Consider the following 6,000-nt stretch of genomic DNA (forward strand, 5'->3'; position numbering starts at 1 on the left):
GGCAAGCAAGGGAGCTGTAAGCAATGCAGGTAAAGATGCGAGTTCCTACGTGGCTATACCCCATACCCACCCCACCTCAAGCTGACACTCGGCACCGGGCAGCATATTTTGAATGTCTGCTGGGCGCAAGAACTGACCTAGCGCCCAGCAGCCACCTAGCGCAGTGGAAGGCACACGGCCACTGAACAGGGAGTTGCAACCCACTTTTGGGTCGCGACCCACCAGTTGAGAACCACGGGTGTAGATACATCTGTATCAGTTTATATCTAGACAGTAATACTGTAACAAAAAATGGGCTAATGTCCTTCTCTCAGCCAGGGATGTCTCCCTCCATGTTTCCCATAGCTTATAGAGAGGGGAAGACTAAATTAAATTGCTAGCCTCTATGTATCACATCTTTTTGCATTTCATCATCTTGATTTGCTCCTGGATGGGGCTGCAAAAGATGCCCATAGGAGTACTTCCTCGACGCTCCGCAACTTCATTCTGACGATGGTGGGTGTGCCGCTGTCTGGACACCGGAACAGTGACTGCAGCTGATTGTCTACAATCACTGGCACAGTATTTACTGATGAAAAATCGACTTTTAAGGAACGGAGGGGTGCTGAACAGTTTATGGCTGACTTCCGATCTTGCTATTCTACTTCTAATATTAGCAGGCAGAATGAAGGTGTGTCCCCCCCCCCCGGCAGCCCAATGATGAAAAAAATGCATGCACAGCCTTTGATTTCTTTATAGCCTGTAATGCAAATGTGATTCTTCTGTAATACTGAAGCATCATTCTCGGCATATTCTGTGATGTTTACCGTTATCTTTTATTCCAGCATTCCTCCAGCGTTGGTACATGAGCCACGTGCAGCTCCTCTGATGCTGGGCATGGCAGCTCCTCAGCATATTTTTAGTCTTGAAATACATATCTTGTGTGAACACCTGCTGCATTATACACGTCTCATATACATCATCTCATAGATCTTTAATTAGGCTGAGAGAGGTTCACCATCAGCTTCCTCTAAACTCGGGGTAGGTATGGGTCAAAGGAAGACACCTCCCCCCTTCCCTGGTAACTCTGGGCAATTTTGTAGTTAAAAAACTCTTTCTGGCCCCACAAACGAGCACACTACCCTTAGAAATGTTAGAAATTCATCATCCTAAAGTGATGTTTTGAAGGTATTTCAAATGCTGATTAAATCACTTACAATAGATGCCGCTCCTTGATGTTTAAGGGCTTGTTCACACCAATTACAGTGCATTCCAGAGCGGTTAGCTGCTAAAACGCTCTGTATCGCATCCTGGCCGACTCCCTGCTTCTTGCAGCATTTTAATGCGTTTGCACTGGGCCGGAACGCAGTTATTGTTGTGCCACACGTTCTAGTGTCAGTGATCACACTGCAGGCAGGGGACGCAGCTGCGGTGCCTTTAACTTGACTGTACCACCACGCCCTCACCCGCCCCAGAACGCAGGGAGCCAGCCATGATGTGATACAGTAAGTTCCAGAAGCTAACCGCTCTGGAACGCACTGTAACTGGTGTGAACAAGCCTTAAAGCTTTTAGCCTTCTGCAGAATCAGCTGGCCCCCTGGCCCGTACAGCAGCCCTTCGGTTCGACTTCGACTGAACCGAAGGGCAGAGGCAGCCGAAGGATCAGCAAAGCTACGGCTGGATCCTTCGGCTCTTTTGTGGTTAACCCCCTTAATCTTTCACCATTATATCCATATCTTAAAAAATAGCTGTGCCTTTAATTATACTATTAAAGGCCTTTAATTTATATCTACATGAAAAAACGCCAAAATGTGGAATTTTCTTTCACTTTCAGTGATGATGGTCACCAGGACAAGTAGGGAGAGGTGAATCTCTGTAATGGGGACACGGAGAGCAATGAAAACCTGACAGGTCTTCTAATCCCTCTTCACTCTATCCAAAACTGAAGAAAAACATTTTGGCTTCTTGGCAATTCTCAAGGTGGTAACAACGTTGGACCGTACCTGTGTAATGTGGGTTAAACTTGCCTCTTGTAGTCTCGAATTGGAAGCTGAGTGACAATGCAGGAGAACAATTGGGAGACAGGGACAGTGCGTTGTCACCCTATAACAGGAAGCAGAAATAAAGATGAAGAGCTCATTTAGATCTATGCGTGTGCATGGAGGTGCATTTTTTTGTAGCGTTAGCCTGGTGCGTTGTCATGCCTCAACATGCATCTCCTTTGTGTGCTGATGTTATTTACCCCGCATTGACATGTGTCTTCAATGCATTTTTCATGTTAGGATCTGTAGGGTCTGTATGCTGTATGGAGTGCAGGTGATTTTGTATTATTGATTACTGGGTGAGGCTCCCATTTACCATGGTTACTATAGGTAACCGATCCAGAGTCTGATAAATCACTGATAAATTCCCTACGTTGTATTTTCCAAAACTTACCGCAGTGCTGAGATGCCATTTTTATTATGAGGACGTTGTACGTGTGTTTTAGCGCATTGCATTTAAACACAACCATTGCAATGGGCTACTAAGGTATAGAAAATTACTTTAAAGGAGAACTATGAGATGAGTGCTTTTCATTTGAGTGAACACATACCGGCGTTCGCTCACCTCTCGATCCTGTCACGGCTCTCTGCAGTGACAGGGGAGTGGCTGGATCCCCGGCTCCGATCCGCCAGCGCTGACTGGCGGAACAGACGGGGAGGGGGCGGGTACAGCTGGCTATGCCTTTAGATAGGCAGAGCCAGCTGTCAGTCACGCAGCTGGGCGGATCCCGGCACAATTGTCGGGATCCACTTCAGCTGCGGCGTCTCAGTATACCGCGAGTTACAGCTCGCGGTATACTGAGCCTAGGGTGACGGGAGGACGTTAGTTTGTGTCCTCCCGTTACCCTAAGGAGAACTATGGGGAAAAGACTTAACCCCATAGTTCTCCTTTAAAGTAATTTAAGCCAGGGGTGGGCAACCTTGGCTCCCCAGCTGTTGTGGAACTACAAATCCCATGAGGCATTGCAATATACTGACAGCCACAAACATGACTCCCAGAGGCGGAAGCATGATAGGATTTGTAGTCTCGCTACAACTTGCGTGCCAAGGTTGCCCACCCCAGAGGTAAATTAACAGCATGCAGTGACATCTGTGCAGGGAATCCCTGTCACTGCTAGAACATTGCCTGCGGCTGGTGACCCCCAACATCTATTGTACAACACACAGCATTCCCCGGACATTGCACAGCTTCTTAGGATAGACTGCACTGTCCCACATTCCGCAAACACTCATCTATTATTTACTGACAGCCGTGCCTAGGTCACGTGTTCCCCTGAACCAATCGGCAGCCCAGGCCACCTCTGGTTACCCTAGCAATGATCAAACATTAGAGCCCCCTGGCGGCCGAACGTCCTTCTGGGAAAGTTAGTTCCGTTTCACAAGCTTTGCTGTTGCATAGAAGGGTGGCCCGCAGAGCTCAGGACTACATTACCCGGAGGCATCGCTCCTACCTGGAAACAGCTACTAGAGAGAGAAATACGTGCTCAGAAGTTCCTAATCATAACAATCGGATCGATTATCGGCAGAAGAGACACTAAACGGTAAAGTTCCGTCATTCTGAACCTATGTGATTTCTTTTACATGTTGCAGTGCTGGGTGAAGTGTTGTTATTACTTTTACCGGTTGTAATGTGGTGGATGCAGTAGGTTACAAGATTGCCTTCAAAGAAAACCAAAAACTTACCCATGTAGTGGGGGTACCCCTGCACCCCAAGGATTCAGTGCTGCATTTATCTAGGGGATTTAATAAAGCTGTATTACTAAGCTGATCCTCTGTCCTTGGATGCTCACACAATGCAATGTCCTTCGGCAGCCTCACGTCTAATACAGATCAATGGACCTGCATAAGACATGATGACATCATCGGTCCTTACCGACCAGCGAAGACCTACTGCAAGGATAAGTTAGCGATCAGGCTCCCAATCACTTCTGTTAGAGAGCCCAAAGCCGACTCCTTCGATTGTATACAAGCAGCAGCTTCTGGTGCAGTAAAAGTATGGTGGCGGCGCCAGTAAACGGGTTCAGGGAGACAGAAGTGGCCTTGCTGAATTTCTATTCAATAAAGCTGTTCTGGGGTACGTTCCTAAAGGTGGCCATACACTTTACAACCATCGCAAGACCTTAGTCTTGCAATGATTGTAAAGTAATTAAAAAACGTACGATCTGCCCATCTTGAACAGGCAGATGGTACTCGCGATCATCGCAAGCCCGCCCCCCTGAGGGGCGGGCTTCCGATGACCGCAATGCTTAACGGGCAGTGTGCGTGTGCGCACACTGGCCCGTTCGGCATTTGTCTCCCGAGCATCATTCAAACCAGCCGAAAATCGTAAGATTTTCGGCTGTTTTTGTAGCATGCTCCTTAGACAAAAGACGTGCGACCGTACAGTAGAAACGGTCGCACGTCTTCATTCACACTGCACGATTCTCGTACGATCGCGGGATTTCCCGCGATTCTCGTGCGAGAATCGTGCCGTGTATGGGCACCTTTACCTCTGGAAAGTCAGAGATGTAGGAGGGTCCATTCACATGTATACAAAAGTGTTTGTCCATTTCTGGTGAGCCCTTAACGAGGTTCATCATCCCAAAATGCAGAGCAAGGTCATGCGTGTGTCTTCATGTATATGCGTTTGTGGTGGGATGAAGGGTCTGAGGCATTGTATAGCTACAGAGAGGGATGCAATGATACCGTTTTTTTATTGTATGGAGTATGAGTACCGATACTTTTTTTTATCAGTACTCACCTATACCGGCATCCCTAGGTAGCCTGGGCCGGGCTTCCAAGCCAATCAGGAAGCCGAGCGGCAGGTCATGATCCGCTGGCCAGCTTTCTGATTGGTTAGGAAGCCAGGCTGCCTCGCAGTGTCGCAAGGCAGTGTGAAGCCGGCTTCCTAGCCAATCAGGAAGCTTCCTAATTGGCCGGGAAGCCAGCTCCATGCTCCCTCGCGGCACTGCCGGTGTTCTGTCGAAAGCTCCATCTCATCGAGATCTCCAACTGGTAATGTCACGTCTAATGACTTGCCAGTAGGAGATTGAGACCAGATGGCGCTAGTGCGCATGCGCCAGCTGTGGCAGCGTAAGAATCCTTCTCAAATGCTCTAACTCCCCTCACTGCGCCTGTGCGGCTTCACAATCCCTGTTGAGTCCTCCAACCCTTGTCAGGGCTCCTGAATGGCCAGGCAATGCTTGGAATATTAGCTAGTAGCCAATCATTGCAAACCAAAGGCAGCCAATCAGAATTATCTCCTGCTGAGAGATTACATGCTATGTCATCAGGTGGGAATGCAGGGGCAGCAACGCTAATTGGAGAACTTTATTCCGCTGTTGGGCGGTCGCGCAGGCACACTGACAGGGATTGGAGGACTCGACGAGAATTGTGTAGCTACGCAGGCGCAGTGAGGGGAGTTCGAGCATTTGAGAAGGATTCTCGCACTGCCATGGCTGGCGCACATGCACTAGCACCATCTGGTCTTAATCTCCTACTGGCAAGTCACTGGATGTGACGTTACCAGTTGGAGAGCTCGACGAGTTGGAGCTTTCGGCAGAACACAGGTAATAGGGAATATCCTTCTGACTGTCGGTTCTGGTTTTGGGGTAAGTATCGGAGTACTTAGTACTCGCCTAAATGCTCAGTATCAGCACCTGTACCAGTATCGGTATCGGTGCATCCCTACCTACAGATGTCTTTTTTTTATGGAACACAGGTCTTTTGTTTTCTGCGGGCCCATGTACACAGTATATAAAGATCAGTGAACTTGTGTTGGTTTCACAACCCCCCCAAAAATCTGCATCGGTACTGCATAAAAAATGTGTCTATTTTTGTGACTTCGGTGGGGTTTTGAAGCAAACCTGTCACTATCTCCAACAATCACCCCACCCCAAGAGGGTCGGTGTGTGCAGGGATCCCAACCTGAAAGAAGCCATTTCAGGGAGGTGTCCTTCTCATTTCAGGGAGGTGCCCTCTACGCCCCCCCCCCCCCCAC

At 48.5% G+C, this 6,000-nt stretch overlaps 1 protein-coding gene across 1 annotated transcript in view; it reads left to right on the forward strand.

Annotated features, from left to right (window-relative positions):
- The first annotated feature begins 3,503 nt into the window (after positions 1-3,503).
- CFAP99 (cilia and flagella associated protein 99) overlaps positions 3,504-6,000 on the forward strand; it is a 69,904-nt gene continuing 67,407 nt past the window's right edge. Inside the window, exon 1 of the mRNA XM_018563276.1 lies at positions 3,504-3,562. The gene's annotated coding sequence lies outside the window, so the exon portion shown is untranslated. The remainder of the gene's footprint in view (positions 3,563-6,000) is intronic.

The sequence above is a fragment of the Nanorana parkeri genome, unplaced genomic scaffold, assembly GCF_000935625.1.
Source record: "Nanorana parkeri isolate BGI_ZX_2015 unplaced genomic scaffold, ASM93562v1 scaffold647, whole genome shotgun sequence".
Taxonomy (NCBI): Eukaryota; Metazoa; Chordata; class Amphibia; order Anura; family Dicroglossidae; genus Nanorana; species Nanorana parkeri.